The 16,103-nt window shown below is 46.4% G+C and overlaps 1 protein-coding gene across 7 annotated transcripts in view; it reads left to right on the plus strand.

Moving 5' to 3' along the window:
* Positions 1-4,298: 4,298 nt before the first annotated feature.
* The window catches only part of nlrc5 (NLR family, CARD domain containing 5), a 211,434-nt gene continuing 199,629 nt past the window's right edge, over positions 4,299-16,103 (plus strand). For 2 of the 7 annotated variants that reach the window (XM_041191236.1, XM_041191233.1), the window contains exons 1-2: positions 4,319-4,439; positions 5,038-5,098. The gene's annotated coding sequence lies outside the window, so the exon portion shown is untranslated. Of the gene's footprint in view, positions 4,440-5,037; positions 5,099-16,103 lie in introns of all 7 variants that reach the window. The other 5 variants (XM_041191228.1, XM_041191232.1, XM_041191237.1 and 2 more) reach the window with 4 other exon arrangements.

The raw sequence follows: 16,103 nt of genomic DNA on the forward strand, positions 1-16,103 counted from the left end.
CAGAGGCTGAGCAGCGCTACAATAGGAGCCATGGCTCATTAAGGGCTGTGGTGGAGAGAGCCATCGGTCTTCTCAAGATGCACTTCCAATGCCTGGATCGCTCAGGGGGCGCTCTTCAGTATCCCCCAGATCGTGTCTCGGTGATAGTGGTTGCATGCTGCGCTCTGCACAATCTTGCGCTGGAAAGGGGGGGACGCAGTGGTCAATGAAGATGTTGACGCAGTGGATGCAGCTGCACACAATGAGTCCAGCACTGATTTTGAGGAGGCGGAAGCACAGGGGAATGATGAGGGGCTGAATGCTGACCCGGGATTACACCAAGGAGGCAGGGACACCCGGGGGACTTTAATCCAATGAACCTTCAGCCAGCTCCACACAAACGGATCAGGAGGACCAGCCTTGCCTGGCGCTTCCATACTCAGCACTTAAGTGCTATATCTTCCATTTCATCAGCTGCAACTAAGGGCTTTGGACATAAACCTCAATGTCCACTCAAACACTCATAACATGTATGTAAAACATACAAATGCAGAACAAAGGAGCCACCCTCAGCTATGGTAACACATCTGGATTTAATTTTATCCATCATATGGTCCAAGAAAATGAAATCAAAATGTTTTTACAACAGCAAGAAATAATAATTCCCTAATCTAGGGCCAGCACAAAAGCACCAGTGCGAAACTCCTGGTCTCCCTCAGGTGGCTTATGTTTACATTTCTGGGGGCTACGTGTTGGTGCTGCCCCATGCTCAGAGTGGCATCTGAGACAGCTGATGACTCTGCTGTCCTGTTGGCCTCGATGACCTTGGCAGCCATTCTCTGGCCTGTGGAGCCTGTGCTGGCCTCGCCTGGGAGGGATCTGCCAGTTCCACAGCTGGCGTCACCCCAGTCGTCGCAGCTCACCAGATGAAGTGGTCACTGGGAGAGGGGTGGAGCAGCTGTTGCCCTCATCCAGAGTGCCGTGAGAGGAGCTCACAGATATGACAGGCAGCTGCTCCGCCAACGTGAGGTCACCCTGGACCTCTCTGCTCACTGTCGATGGATGGGCAATGAGCTGGGAAGCTTGAAGCCCACACCATCTCCCACATTGACAATGACCAGCTGTGGCCATTGGCACTGTGATGGCTTGCAGATCCGAGCGTAACCCCAGGAGAAGCTGCTTGTTCTCCTGGAAGCTCCTCTCCATGGGGGAAGCATGACGCTCTGACATGAGGCTCATTGTATCACTGATGCTCCACATGGACTCCTCCACCATGGAGACCAAGTGAAGCACAATCTCATGCAACACTCCAGATGCTCCCGCACACCTGGCCACATTTCCTGCTGCTGCTGCATGGCGGACGACTCCAGAGGCACATCATTATGGCCTGGCTCAGCATATGCCTGGTCCCTTGCAGTCCTCCGGTTGCTGGCACCATCGGCACTCTCTGTCTCTGCCATTTCCTCCAGCAACTGTGAAGTGCCCTCTTCACTATGCCCCGGGACACTAGCCGATGTTGCAATTCCCACCAGGGTGCTAGTCTCTGTGCTGGTACCTACCTCGCAGAAATGGTGTGATGCAAGTGACAGTTCAGGCCCCTCAGGTGTGAGAGGGGGCATCTGCAATTCCTCCTGGTGGCCAGCCTCTGATGATGCTGAAATTAACACCAAGGACAGTGGATTAGTTAGGGTCCACACAGTAACATACTTCATCCCTTTCCCCTGGCTCATTATGTGCTCAACCTTCCAGAACCTATGGAGATGAATATTGGTGGGGTGGCAAATAGTCAGGAAGATACCCAAACATTACAGGCGGATACAGACAGGCTGGTCAGATGGCCTAAGGAATGCCAAATGGAATGTTATGGTGATAAGTGTGAGGTGATGCACTTGGGCAGGAGAAACAAGGTACGGGAATACACGATGAATGGTAGGACAGTGGAAAGTAAGGAGGATCAGAGGGACCTTGCTGGGCATGTCGACAGGCCCGTTAAGGTAGCGAGCCAGTTACATAAGGCATTTAAGAAGGTCAATGCCATACTTCCCTTTATTAGCCGAGGAATAGAATGTAGGAACTGGGAGGTCACGTTGCAAATGCAGAAAATGCTGTGTAGGCCACAGCTACACTCCTGTGCTCAGTTGTGATCAGCACTTCATGGGAGGGATGTGACTGGAGTGGAGAGAGTGCAGAGGTCACTGACCAGGATGCATGCTGGGCTGGAGAGTTGGATCCAGGTGCTCTGCACCACGTCACAGGAGCTCACCACCTCCGCCTTCGTCAGCTTGATTTTAAAATTTTCGTCCTTGTTTTCAAATCTATCTGTGGCCTTGCCCCTCCCCAACGCTGTTATGGTCCCCAGCCTTATGACCCTCCAAGATACCTGCACTTCTCTAATTCTAGCCTCTGCACATGCCTGATTTTAATCACTCCACAATTGGTAGCTGTACCTTCAACTGCTTAAGCCCTAAGCTCTGGAATTTCTAACCTAACCCACTCTGTCTGATTACATCATTTTTCTTTTTTAAGATACTCTTTAAAACCTACCTCTTTGACCAAACTTTTGTGGCTAAATTTTCCATTCGGCGGGTGGGAGGAGCTGAAACTATTGCAGGTGGCCATGAACCTGATTGCCACCAGCAATCGCAGCTACACCACCAGCGATCGGAGCTACACCACCAGCGATCGGAGCTACACCACCAGCGATCGGAGCTTCACCACCAGCGATCAGAGCTACACCACCAGCGATCGGAGCTACACCACCAGCGATCGGAGCTACACCACCATTTTGTGTGGGCGGGCCTTACTTCACACTCCAGTGGAGAGCGGGACTTTTAAAATTGCGGCTGGCGTGTACAGACCACCGGGTCCAATGGGGACCCAGCAGTCTGTATAAAAAAAGGTCAGACAGCCTCATTTAGGCTGATCACAATGGCCAGCTCTAGATAGCACCATAGGGGGTCTGCACATCAGGCCGTAGTAGAAGGAAGGCCAGAGGAAGAGGGCAGGCTGCAGGGTAGACCAGCCAGAGGCCGATGTGCCCCTCGCTTCTCTGATGACTGCCTTACTGCCCTTCTCCAGGAGGTGGCAGCACAGCGAGAGGTCCTGTTTCCCGAGGATGGGAGGAGGAGGGCCCCACATGTGACGAAGTGGGCCTGGGAGGAGGTGGCGGAGGTGGTCAGTTCCCGGGATGTGGTGCGCCGGATGTGGATCCAGTGTTGTAAGCGCTTCAATGATTTGTTGCACTCTGGAAGTTTGAGTACCATGTTGGCCTTGGGCATTTAACCCAGCAGGTAGCCTGAGCCTTTGAGGGCCCCCCCTCCACGTCTTAGTGTCATTACTGCATTGACTCATGTTGGGCATTTGGCACACGCTGGGTGGTCAAGAAGATAGTGACCATACTTACATCAGCCTTAGTGGTTAATGAGAAGATGGGTTCTCCCCCGTGTATTGGTCTTCATCGCACTTAAGTAGTCTGGGGGCAGCCTGCAGGAGATGCAGCTAGGCACATACTCAGAACTCCAACACGTCTCATTCATAGAGATGAGATGGTGGAAGGGGAGCCTCAAGGTGTCGCGGCCAAGAGCCATCTGGTGCCCTTGGGCAGCACCTAGTTGCGCCTCCTTGCCATGGGTGCTAAAACCCGTGTGTTATTGAAAATGATGAACGCAGAATGTGTCCAAGGTGGTTGTTGGGAGGGGGTGTGGGGTTAGGAGCAGCCTACTATCTTTTAGTGACCGATCACCAGTAGCATGGACAGAAGCCATTGGAGGCCTCAGATGGGCTACTGTGGTTGGGGTGCGGCGTGCGGGTGCAGAGTACATGAGTGATCAGCCCCAATAAATGGTGTTCTCTGTTCTGCAGGAGAAAAATGCGCACAACATGTACAAGCGTTCGCGCACTGGAGGCGGCCACGCCCAGCTTCTCATCCTGAGCTGTTTCGAAGAGCATGATCTGGTTGGTAGCTTTTCTACACAGCTAATTTTCTCCTTTCACTTGAGGTGTGTTTGATTTGAAATACCTTCTCCCCCTCATCCCCCACATCCTCCGGTTTTGGGTACAGTAGCTTAATGCCATTGATATTATTCCATTGACAAGGCTTGTTTGTAATGTGAAATGGATACTCCCAATCTGAGCCAAATTTGTCATTGCTGAATCTTATAAATTGTTATTCTCAGAATCGCCACTAGGCAGGGACAACGTTGTTCACAAGTGAAACTAAATCCTAGCATTGGATCTGCAAATTCACGTGAAAACGTGTTTTGCCGAATTAATTTGGTATCCAGTCTTGAAGCACATTTGTGAGCAAAATAATTTCACCGTAAAAAGGATTAGCCTATGTATTATTTTGCGTATATTCAAATCAAGAGTGGTTTGATACAGGGCCAAAATGTTCATAAAGCTTTAGGTTTCATTTTCGTTTAGTGCAGTGCTATACAATTGCTGTGGATATTCCTTTTCCGGTAAGTTGTACTTCAACTATTATTAAATATTGTAATAAAAACTTGGCCAGAATTCCTCCCCTCCTTCACGGTTGGTATCAGTGGGGAGGAACCATTTAACCCATTGCTGATACTTTAAACTTTCTATCTGATTAATATGTGAAACCACATTCAAATTTTGCAATGGAGTGCTCAGGCTGCACTTTTGTGTACTGTCCTTGGATCAATCAATTTCTGCCACAAAAAAGATATGTGTTGCTAAAGCAGGGCACGAGACTGATCCCAAGAGCAAAGAGGATAAGAAAGGTACAAAAAAGAGAGAAATTTATGTTTTACAATAAGATGGCAGTGAGGGCAAGGGGACAGTGTCAAAGCGCCGAGAAAAGGCGAACCCATAACGTTACTTCAATGTAAGCCAGACCCCAGGTTTGGAGATCAATTTAAACGATTGAAAAGTAAACTTGAAACAGTGATCAATGTGTAGAATAATGCCAATCAAAGCAGTAGAGAAATATAACTAAAGGTGTTCAAAATATGAAGGTGGGAGTGGCAGAAAGATTTATGATAACTGGTACGTAAATTTGGAAACTAAGTTTCGTTATTTTATTACATTATGGAGGAGAATGAAAGCGTGACGATGGAATAAAAGGACAATTTTCGGTTGCCCCTTCTACATGCAGGTAACAGAATTCTAGACTCTGGAGGGTTGGCTTTGTTTCAAAATAATTACCTGTCTCCTTATACAGGTTGTTTCCAATGCTTCCTCAAAATGTGGCAATTGGCCTTATAACCCCATTCACCCTGATAATGTGGCTGGCTCCATTTTGAAAGAGAAATTGGCAGAATTGTGATTTGTGATGTCCCCCAAAGGTCTATAATGTATGATGGATCTACGCTATTGGTGAAATTTTATGGCCCCATCATGGCAGGGGTTGGGCTGTAAAATGTGCCGATCCGTTCAAAAGTGCATTGACTTTGGCGGGACCGTAAAATCCCACAGGAGTCAAATTCTGCCCTGTATTTATAATTTGCTTTGATATATTATCTTTATTACTTCATCCAAGTTTACTAATGATACCAAATGAGGTGGCATAAGAAATAAGGTAGATGGGATAAGAAAGTTTCAAAGGAACATGAATTGATTGTGAATGGGAAAAAATGTGGCAGATGGAAGTTGACCTGAATGTATGTGTGATCATTCACATTGGACCAAAGAAAGATAAATCACAATCCTTTCTAAATGGCAAGAAGCTTGGAACTGTGAATGAGCAGAGAAACTTTTTTAAAAATTCATTTCTCAGCATGTGGGTGTCGCTGGCTAGGCCACCATTTATTGCCCATCCCTAATTGCCTTTGAGAAGGTGGCAGCGAACTGCCTTCTTGAACCACTGCAGCCCCTGCAGCGTAGGTACACCCACAGTGTTGTTAGGGAGGGAGTTCCAGGATTTTGACCAAGCAACAGAGAAGGAATGGCGATATATTTCCAAGTCAGGATGGTGAGTGACTTGGAGGGGAACATCCAGGTGGTGGTGTTCCCATGTATCTGCTGCCCTTGGACAGAAACAGCTGAACTTTCATTTCATGGCTGGTGCAGTGTTGGGATGGGTGGGAGGGGCTCATCTCAGGGGTCTAAGAACAGAAATAACTAAAAGCTACAAAGTACAAAAAAAAATAAGCCAAATGGAATGATGGTCTTTATCCCAACAGGGCTGGAATATGAAGGGATGGAAGTTGTTACATTTGAACAGATCTCTGGTTAGACCCTAGCTGGAGGATTGTATTCAATTCACCCCACCTCAAGAAGCATACATTGGCCTTGGAGTGGGAGCCACACAGATGTGTCAGACTGTTATGAGGATTAAAAGGGTTGGATTATTAGGACATGTTGCATTTACCAGATTGTATTTCCTTAAGCAGGAATAGGCCATTCAACCCCTCGAACCTGCTCTGTCATTCAATAAGATCATGGCTGATTTGATTGTGGCCTTAACTCTAATTTCCTGCCTGCCCCCCATAACCTTTGACTCCCTTGTCAATCAAAAATATGCCTAACTCAGTCTTGAATATACTCGATGATCCAGCCGCCACTGCTTGCTGGGGAATGGAATTATGGGACACTAATGATCCGCTGAGAGAAGAAATTCCTCCTCAGCTCCATCTTAAATGGGAGTTCCCTTATTTTGAAACTCTGTCCCCTAGTTCTAGGTTACCTCTTGAGGAGAAAGACAAGTGCTTATTTCCATTCTGGTCTACCCAGTTCTAGCCAAGTCACCTGCAATGTCTTCTGTTCCATTCTTGCACCATTACTTCCATTGTCCCCCAGTGACCTATCCATCGCCCCGTCCTATTTCCCAAAAACATGTTGTTCCTCAATGACATCATTTGAAAACACAATATTACTTCCATGTGTCAGCTGGCACCAACAGATTTCACCTCACCCCCACCTCTCTCGACCCTTCCACTGTCCCTAAACTGTCAGACTGCTTTTCCGACATCCAATACTGGATAAGCAGAAATTTCTGACAACTGATATTGGGAAGACTGAAGCTTTTTTTTTAATGACCCAACCACAATCTCTATTTCCTAGCCTCCAACTTCATCCCTTTCCGTTAACTGAGGCTGAAACTGTCAGTTCCCGATCTTGGTGTCAAATCTGCCTCTGAGATGAGTTTCTGACCACATATCCATACGATCATTAAGACCACTACTTCCACCTCCGAAACATCACCTAACATCACCCCTGCCTCAGCTGATCAGCTGCTAAAACCCTCATTCATGCCTTTGTTACCTCTAGACTTGACCATTGGAACGCACTCCTGGCTGCTCTCCCACATTCTACCCTCCATAAACTTGAGGTCATCCAAAACTCTACTGCTGTTTCCTAACTCACATTAAATCTAATTTCCCCACCAAATCTGTGCTTGCTGACCTACATGGGCTCTTAGTTAATCAATGCCTCAATTTAAAACATTCTCATTTTTGTTTTCAAATCTTTCCATGCCCTCTGATCTCCCTATCACTGCAATCTACTGCAGCCTACAATACTTTTAGATATCTATTCTGTTGCAGTTCTTGTCTCTTTAACATCCCTGATTTTAACACACCATCATTTGGCCATGCCTTCAGCTCCCATGGCTCTAAGCTCTGGAACTCCCTCTCTAAGCCTCTCCTCCATTTTTAAGATACTCCATAACACCTACCTCTCTGACCAAGCTTATGGACATCTGACCTAATATTTCCTTATGGGGCCCAGTGTCAGATTTTGTTTGAAGCACTAGAGAAGTGCAAGTAGTTGTTGTTGTGAAACTCTGTAACTCAACCCCCCTCCCCAAATACTCAAAAAAGCAACTAAGGTTAAGTCGGTTGAAAGTTTTAGAATTGAGATTTGTGGATTTTTGTTAGGTAGTGGCATTAAAGATTATGGAACGCAGGTAGATAGATAGTGTTAAGATACAGATGACCCATTATCTCATCGAATAGTGGAACAGACTCAAGGGGAATGGTCTACCCCTGTTCCTATGTTCCGCTCCTGCCAGTTTTACATCTGGGCAATTGCTGAAAATCTATCCATTGTAGCTGCTCTTAAGTAATGGTTTACTTGCTGTGGAGATGTCTTACAATATGTGTATCCTGGACATATACATAAAGGAGTTAACAATTGAGACTATCCATGTAGTGCCAGGTGGCACGAGATGGTTAATGTTTACCTGGGAACTGCTCTACTTTTTCTTCCCAAGAATTTTCCTTTCATACTAGTTCTCTTGCAGGTTAGTTTAGTTTATGTATTTACTCCTTCAGTGATAACTGCAGTAGTTTCTGGCTATTCCCAATTTAAGACACTCTACCTGGGAAAGCAATATCATTTTTTTCTTAATATATGCCTGGCCATTGGCAATCAGGTGGTAGTTGTGGAATTACTAATTTGCCATGTTTTACCTCAATTCTAAGATGTTTCTGCATGTGCAATTCATGCACAGGAACCCATGGATGGTTCAAGAATTCTTCTGTTGAGTATAGTGAGGAACTTGAGACAGTGAGTTAATTTTTGTGTTCCAAGAAAAGGACTTAGAGCTCTCCCCACAAGTTTTCCTCATGTATGAAGTCTGTAGGGAGAAGTTACTCTTGCATTGAACCAGTTTGCCGGTGTGCTAATTTGTCATCTTTACAAACAATTGTGGGAGAACCAAATGGAAAAGGACTCTGCTAGATTAGTTTTCAAAGAGTTGAATCCTTTCTTCTAAGAAAAAGCAGTCCTATTAAAAGAAGCCATGTTCTTAAGATCTAGATGCAAGTATGAGTATGGACTCTGAGTGGTACAGTTAATTAACTTATCCTTTCAATACTGAGTCCTACTCAGACCAATGAGGTAACAATCTCTCCCTCTTACCTGAAATGGTTCCACAAGTACAACTGAATGATTTTTAGCGAATTTCTGGTGGACATGAAATTTGTGGATAAGCTGCCCAATTGGTGGAGGAAAATAGCTTAAGGCTCAGACGTGAGAAACAGAGCTGCTGTGCTGATATGACAGCAGTCAAACTAACTGCCACGTTGATGTCGCTGGATCAAAGTCCTGGAACTCCCTCCCTAACAGCACTTTGAGTGTATCTACACCAAAGGGATTGCAGGGGTTCAAGAAGGCAGCTCACCACCACCTTCTCAAGGGCAATTAGGGACAGGCAATAAATGCTGGCCCAACCAGCAACACCCATATATCATGAGTGAATTTTTTAAAAATGTGTTGAAATTCAAACTACCTGCCATTAGAGTTGCCAACTGTGATTAAATATATTCTTAGAGGTTTCATCACATGGCTTGTCCCCACACTCTTGCCATTAGTTGGCCAACACATCCATCCTTGTGAAGCACTGCCTCCCTAAGCCAATTGGAAAGCAAGAAGACTCATTACACAATTTGATGATACTTGATTGTCAGCCAAACAGCCTTTTTAACCCATTTTCAACGTTTTTTTATATCTGGTAAAGATAAAAGTCCAAAGGAAATGACAAAAAAATATTTTTTTAATGCCCTGGTGAGTTTTCCCCAGAGCTGCACACAGCAGTGTCCTGGAGATTGATGTTCGATTCCTGGAAATTCCAGGCTAATCCTGGCGGTTTGGCAACCCTATTCGCCATGGTGATGTGTTTATGGTGGCAAAGTGTCTTCAATAAAAAGAGGAAAAGCTGGGAAGACTCAGCATGTCAGGCAGCATTTGGAGAGAAAGAAAACCAGAGTTAGCGTTTCAGGTCGGTGACCTTTCATTAGAAAGAATTAGAGAATCAACAGTTTCGACATAAGTACAGAACCCTAGTAAAGTGAGGGAAGGACAACGGGTGTGTGATAGGATGGAGAGCAGGAGACAGCAAATGACAAAAGAAACAGATGGAGCCGGAGCAGGTGTAATGTCAAGCTCTCTTGTCGGGGGGAGGACCAGAAGCCACCTAATACCTTTATTGTTCTGTGGAAGTAACTGAAGCCGACACTAGATGGAAAAGTCTCCATTTGCTCACGGCGCTTTTGCTAGTTTTTTTGGATGTGAGTCTTTAAATGTTGGTTCAGGCGGCCGAACCTTACCGCTTGGGGACTGGGCTGCTGCCCTGCCTTGAGTTCAGCCAGCCTGCTGGAGCGCACAGTGCGACCCTAAGATCCCCCCAACACTCACTTTCATAAAGCCCATCCCCAGCCCCGCTACCCCACCCACCCATCCGCTCCATCACCAAACCGCCCTGAGCCGAGAAAGGGTTCTCATTGCGTTTAGCATTTGACAACGAACTTTCACAGAAATCCCCCCTTCTCTCGCACACAAATTACGTTCTTAACAGCACCAGGAAGCCCCCTCACGCTAATGGAAAAGCGGCTGGAGTGGCAGTCTCTGCCAGCCGATGGATATTTGTTGCGCCACAGCCGACAGCAATTTCAGGTTTCGCTTTCATCCACGGTTTTATCCCGAAACCATGCCCCATGCCGAGCGTGGCGCTACCGAGCACCCACAGGTAAGAGATACTGTTACATTGAAAAGGCAACAACAGGCCCCTCAAACTGGAGCGGATTTCACCTATTAACGGGCAGTAAAAGTGTTGAAGTCCGGAAGTGGACCAACAGTCTGCTAACTTTCAGCACCTGTGGACAGCGACAGACAGACAGGTGTAGGGAGAAGTCTGTGCAGCGACCCTCAAATTATAGACATCCAGCCGATCAGGCATCTTAACAAAAGGCACGGCGGAGAAAGTGATGATTAAATACAACACCTAAGGAACTGTGATTTGAGCTAAAGAGGGGGGAGTGGGCGAACAGGCGGGTGAAAGAAGAATAAAGGAGTTCAGATGCTTGCCTGTTGGCTGCCGCCTTGACGCTGTAGCTGCGCCAGGAAAGTGCCAGTGCACAATCTCCTCCTCCCTGCACAGCTAAGACACAAAGAGAACCTCAAATTGCCCTCCGGCTCCGTGACTGAATCATTAAAGATTTTTTTTTTGAAAAATATACTTTATTCATAAAATATCTGAAAGAACATTACAAAACATTTCTAAGTCGCCATCACAAAAAGTGCAACCAGATTCAACTTTTACATGTGGATCACGAGGTGCTTCAATACAATCAATGAATATTACAGTTATTTCAATATGGTCATTACAGTCAGATAGTGCAATGGTATTGGAGTTATCAACATACATCATGTTGCACTCTGAGGTGCTTTAATACAATTATAATACATTTAGTATTCAATACAGACATTCATTGTGAGCCACACAGCCCAAGGGGTCGAGACAATTCCCAGCCCCTCAGTGCACTGTGGCAGAAAGGTCTTAGACAGCGACCTTTCCCCATTGTGCCTTTTCAGCGGCTGCCCCAAGCTTGAGTGCGTCCCTCAGCACGTAGTTCTGGACCTTGGAATGTGCCAGACTGAATCAGCAAAGATTTTTTTTTGAAAAATATACTTTATTCATAAAATGTTTGGAAGAACATTCCAAAACATTTCAAAATCACAATCACAAAAGTACAATCAGATTCAACTTTTACACATAGATCACAAGGTGCATCAATACAATCAATGAATATTACAATCAGTTTAATATGGTCAATGCAGACAATCAGACAATGGTATTGGAGTTATTAGCATACATCATGTTGCACTCTGAGGTGCTTCAATACAATTATAATACAATTAGTATTCAATGCAGACATTCATTTTGAGCTGTACAGCCCAAGGGGCTCTCAACAGTTCCTAGCTCCTCGGTGCATTGTGGCAGAAAGGTCTTAGAAAGCGACCTTTGCAGCGGCTGCCCCAAGCTTTAGTGTGTCCCTCAGCACGTAGTCCTGGACTTTGGAATGTGCCAGTCTGCAACACAACCAGGGACAACTCTTTGCACTGGAAGACCAACAAGTTTTGGGCAGAGCAAAGAGCGTCTTTCACCGAATTGATGATCCTCCAGCTGCAGTTGATGTCTGTCTTGGTGTGTGTCCCTGGGAACAGCCCATAGAGCACAGAGTCCTGTATCACAGAACTGCTCGGGATGAACCTCGAAAGAAACCACTGCATCTCTCTCCAGATCTTCTTTGCAAAGGCACAATCCACAAGGAGGTGAACAATGGTCTCATCCCAACCACAGCCACCTCGAGGGCAATGTGCAGAGGGGGTGAGACTCATGGCATGTTGGAAGGATCTGACGGGGAGGGCCTTTCTCACCACCAGCCAAGCTACGTCTTGGTGCTTGTTGGAAAGTTCTGGCAATGAAGCATTCTGCCAAATGACTTTGACAGTCTGCTCGGGGAACCATCCCACATGATCCACTCTCTCCTTTTCCTGCAGGGCCCCTAAGACATTATGTGCTGACCACTGCCTGATGGACTTGTGGTCAAAGGTGTTTCTCTGCATAAATTTTTCCATGAAGGACAGGTGGTATGGCATGGTCCAACTACTTGGAGCGTTCCATGGCAGTGTGGCCAGACCCATCCTTTGCAACACCAGGGACAGGTAGAACCTCAGCACGTAGTGACACATGGTGTTTGCGTACCGAGGGTCTATGCCCAGCTTGATGCAGCCACACACAAAGGTGGCCATCAGTATGAGGGCGATGTTGGGAATGTTTTTTCTCCTTTATCTAGAGGCTTGTACATTGCATCCCTGCAGACACGATCCATTTTCAACCTCCAGATAAAGTGAAAGATCGCCATCGCGCAGGAGTGTGGAATGGGCCAAACCTGCACCACGTACAGCAACGGCGAGAGTGCCTCACACCTGATGACCAGGTTCTTACCTGCAATGGAGAAGAAGCGTCACTCCTACATGCCCAGTCTTTTTACCTTGCTCCTTCCAGTTTCTAACACATGCCCCGGTCCCTCCGAACCATATCCCAGCACCTTCAGGCCATCTGCCCAGACGGTGAAGGGGACAAAGGATCGGTCAGCTCAGTTCCCAAAGAATATGGCCTTGCTCTTCCCATGATTTACCTTGGCTCCCGAGGCCAGTTCGAACTGGTCGCAGATGTGGATCAGTCTGTGCACCGATGGTGGATCCGAGTAGAAGACGGCGACATTGTCCATGTACAGGGAGGCTTTGACCTGAGTGCCTCCACTGCCTGGGATCATCACTCCTCTTATGCCCGGATCCTTCCTGATGGACTCAGCAAAGGGTTCTATGCAACACACTAAAAGGACAGGGAAGAGAGGGCAGCCCTGCCTGACTCCAGATTTAATAGGAAAGCTATCTGATTCCCACCCATTGATTGAGACTGCGCTACTGATGTTAGTGTAGAGCAGTTGGATCCAATTGCAAATTCCCTCTCCAAACCCCATTTTGGAGAGCACATACACCATATAGGTGTGCGATATTCTGTCAAAGGCCTTCTCCTGATCCAGGCTGACGAGGCAGGTATTCACACTCCTGTCCTGCACAAAGACAATCGTATCCCTTAGCAGCACAAGGCTGTCAGAGATCTTCCTGCCAGGTGCAATGCAGGTCTGGTCAGAGTGTATCACCAATTCCACAGCGGACTTGACCCGATTAGTGATGAGCTTGGACAGAATCTTATAGTCCACATTCAACAATGAAATGGGTCACCAATTTCTAATTTCCTCCCTTTCCCCCTTGTGCTTGTGGATGAGGGTGATGATGCCTTTCCTCATGGATTCTGACATGCTGCCGGCCAGAAGCATACTCTCGTACACTTCTAGCAGGTCTGAGCCCATCCAATCCCACAGAGCCGAATAGAACTCCACCAGCAAGTTGTCGCTTCTGGGAGTTTTACTCTTCTCGAAGGACTCAAGGGCCTTAGTCAGTTCGTCAGGAGTTAGTGGTTTGTCCAGGCTCTCCCGTGTACTGTCATCTAAGACCTCCATGATAGAGGACAGGAAGGACTGGGAGGCCATGCTGTCAGTGGACTTCACGTCATACAATCCGGCATAAAAGGATTTGCTGATCCTCAAAATGTTGGACTGCGATGACTTTACTGAGCTGAATTCTTCCTTCAGGCTGCTTATCACAGAGCTCTCTCTGTGTACCTTTTGGAAGAAGAAACATGAGCATGTCTCATCCTGCTCCACGGAGCGGACACTGGACTGGAAGATAATCTTGGAGGCCTCCGAGTCAAAGAGCGAGGCTTGCTGGCTCTTCAACTCTTGGAGTTCCTCCTTGACGTCGACTCCCATCGACTGCAGCTGGAGCAGATTCTGCATGTTCCTCTGGAGTTGGGACATTTCCCTCTGTTCCTTTCTAGTGTTCTGGGCACCTTTGAGGATGAAAAACCTCTTGATGTTTCCCTCGATCACTTTCCACCAGTGTGTTAGGGACTCAGAGAGGGGTTTCACAGTTCTCCAACCTTTGTAATCCCTCTTGAGCTCCTCAATGTTCTCTGGGGTCAGCAGTTGCACGTTTAGCTTCCATGCCCCCCCTGCCCTTCCTCTGGTCTTCCTGTAAGAGACAGTCAGCCAGTAGGAGGCAGTGGTCAGAGAAGAACACTGGCTTGACATTGATGGATGTGACTGCGATCGCACAGGACACAAACAGGAAGTCTATCCTGGAACGGATGGACACATCTGGCCGCGACTAAGTGTTTCTACGCTGCGCTCCATCTGCAGGGTTGCTGAACACGTTGTGCAGCTTGGCATCCTTAACTGTTTCCATCAGGGATCTGAACGTAGCGTCCAATCTGCTGTCGGCCCTGCCAGATCATCCAGCCACATTGATGATACAGTTGAAGTCACCGCCCAGAATGACTGGCCTGGAGGTCGCCAGCAGCAGTGGGAGCTGCTGAAAAACTGCCAGCAATCATCAAAGATATATTGGGGACTGTTGCTCACTGCCTCAATATCCAATTTTGCAGGCAGCCGGGTCACTCAGTAATAAACAGGAGTTGCCACCTATTGGAAAGGCTAGTTGAAATGCTTCAAAGCAATGCTTTAATTTGTGTGTTATTGCCAGTGAGGAGAGCTCATATTGGCGAAATAAACAGGGACTAATTTGTATTAAGAAATAGGAACAGGAGTAGACCATTCAGCCCCTTGAGCTTGTTCCACCATTCAATGAGATCACGGTTGATCTTCCTGTGTTTTGATTTCCACATTCCCATCTATCCCCGATAACCTTTGATCCCCTTGCCTTTATGCTGTAAAATGGTATTGGATGTGCTATGAGGAAGGGGGCACTGGGCCAGGTGTTCCTGATGGCCTTCTCTGTTAGCAGTGTGGGCATGGAGGCTTTACATAAAGTCAGGCTGTGACCCTCTGCCCCTTTAAAAACAAACCTGCCACACACTCAGTGTTCAGATTTAGAGGTGAAACTGCTCACTGGGGTCTGATTTTAGTGAGAGCGCCACTCCTACTGAAACTGCACCTGGAAAGAAACCTTCAGTACAGAAGAGAACATTGGGAGAAGAGGAAACAGAAATGCCAATTGAGGATTAAACTTTCCTCTCAAAACTAGTTATCTGTCCCTGCGATCGCACCTCCATTCCGGACATTAACTCACCTGTTACATGGTCAGATGCTATAACCACACCATGAACTGTCCTTACCGGTGATACTTTTAACAGATTAGTTATTTTAATAGTTATTATGCATAAATCATTTAATATAACTCTGATATGTGTTTAAACCCCACACCAGGTTAGAATGTACAGAGCTATTCACAGAAAGAGAGAGAGAGTGTGTGTGTGTGTGAGAGAGAGTCAAAAATAGATTAAATAAAAACTGAAAATTCTGGAAGGACTTGGTAAGTCAGGTAGCATCTGTGGAGAGAGAAACAGGGTTAACGTTTTGGCTTGATGACATTTCATGAACAGATGATAAAGATTAAGCTGTATTCCAAATAAGTACAAGCAATCGTAGAAATAATTGATATATTTAGGCGTTTACCTGTCTTAAAGCATGTTTTCTCTATGGACTTTATGCAGCCAAATTACACACACATACAGTGTTAGCATTAATACTTCCCATCTATAAGAATATATAAGAACATAAGAAATAGGAACGGGAGTAGACCATTCGGCCTCTCGAGCCTGCTCCGCCATTCAATAAGATCATGGCTGATCTCGTGTTTCGATTTCCACATTCCCATCTAACCCCGATAAGCTTTGACTCCCTTACCTAACAATAATCTAACTCTGCTTTAAAAATATTCAATAACCCCGCCTCCACCGCCTTCTGAGGGAAAGAGTTCCAAAGTCACATAAACCTCTGAGAAAAAAAATC

The sequence above is a fragment of the Carcharodon carcharias genome, chromosome 7 (genome assembly GCF_017639515.1).
Source record: "Carcharodon carcharias isolate sCarCar2 chromosome 7, sCarCar2.pri, whole genome shotgun sequence".
Lineage (NCBI taxonomy): Eukaryota > Metazoa > Chordata > Chondrichthyes > Lamniformes > Lamnidae > Carcharodon > Carcharodon carcharias.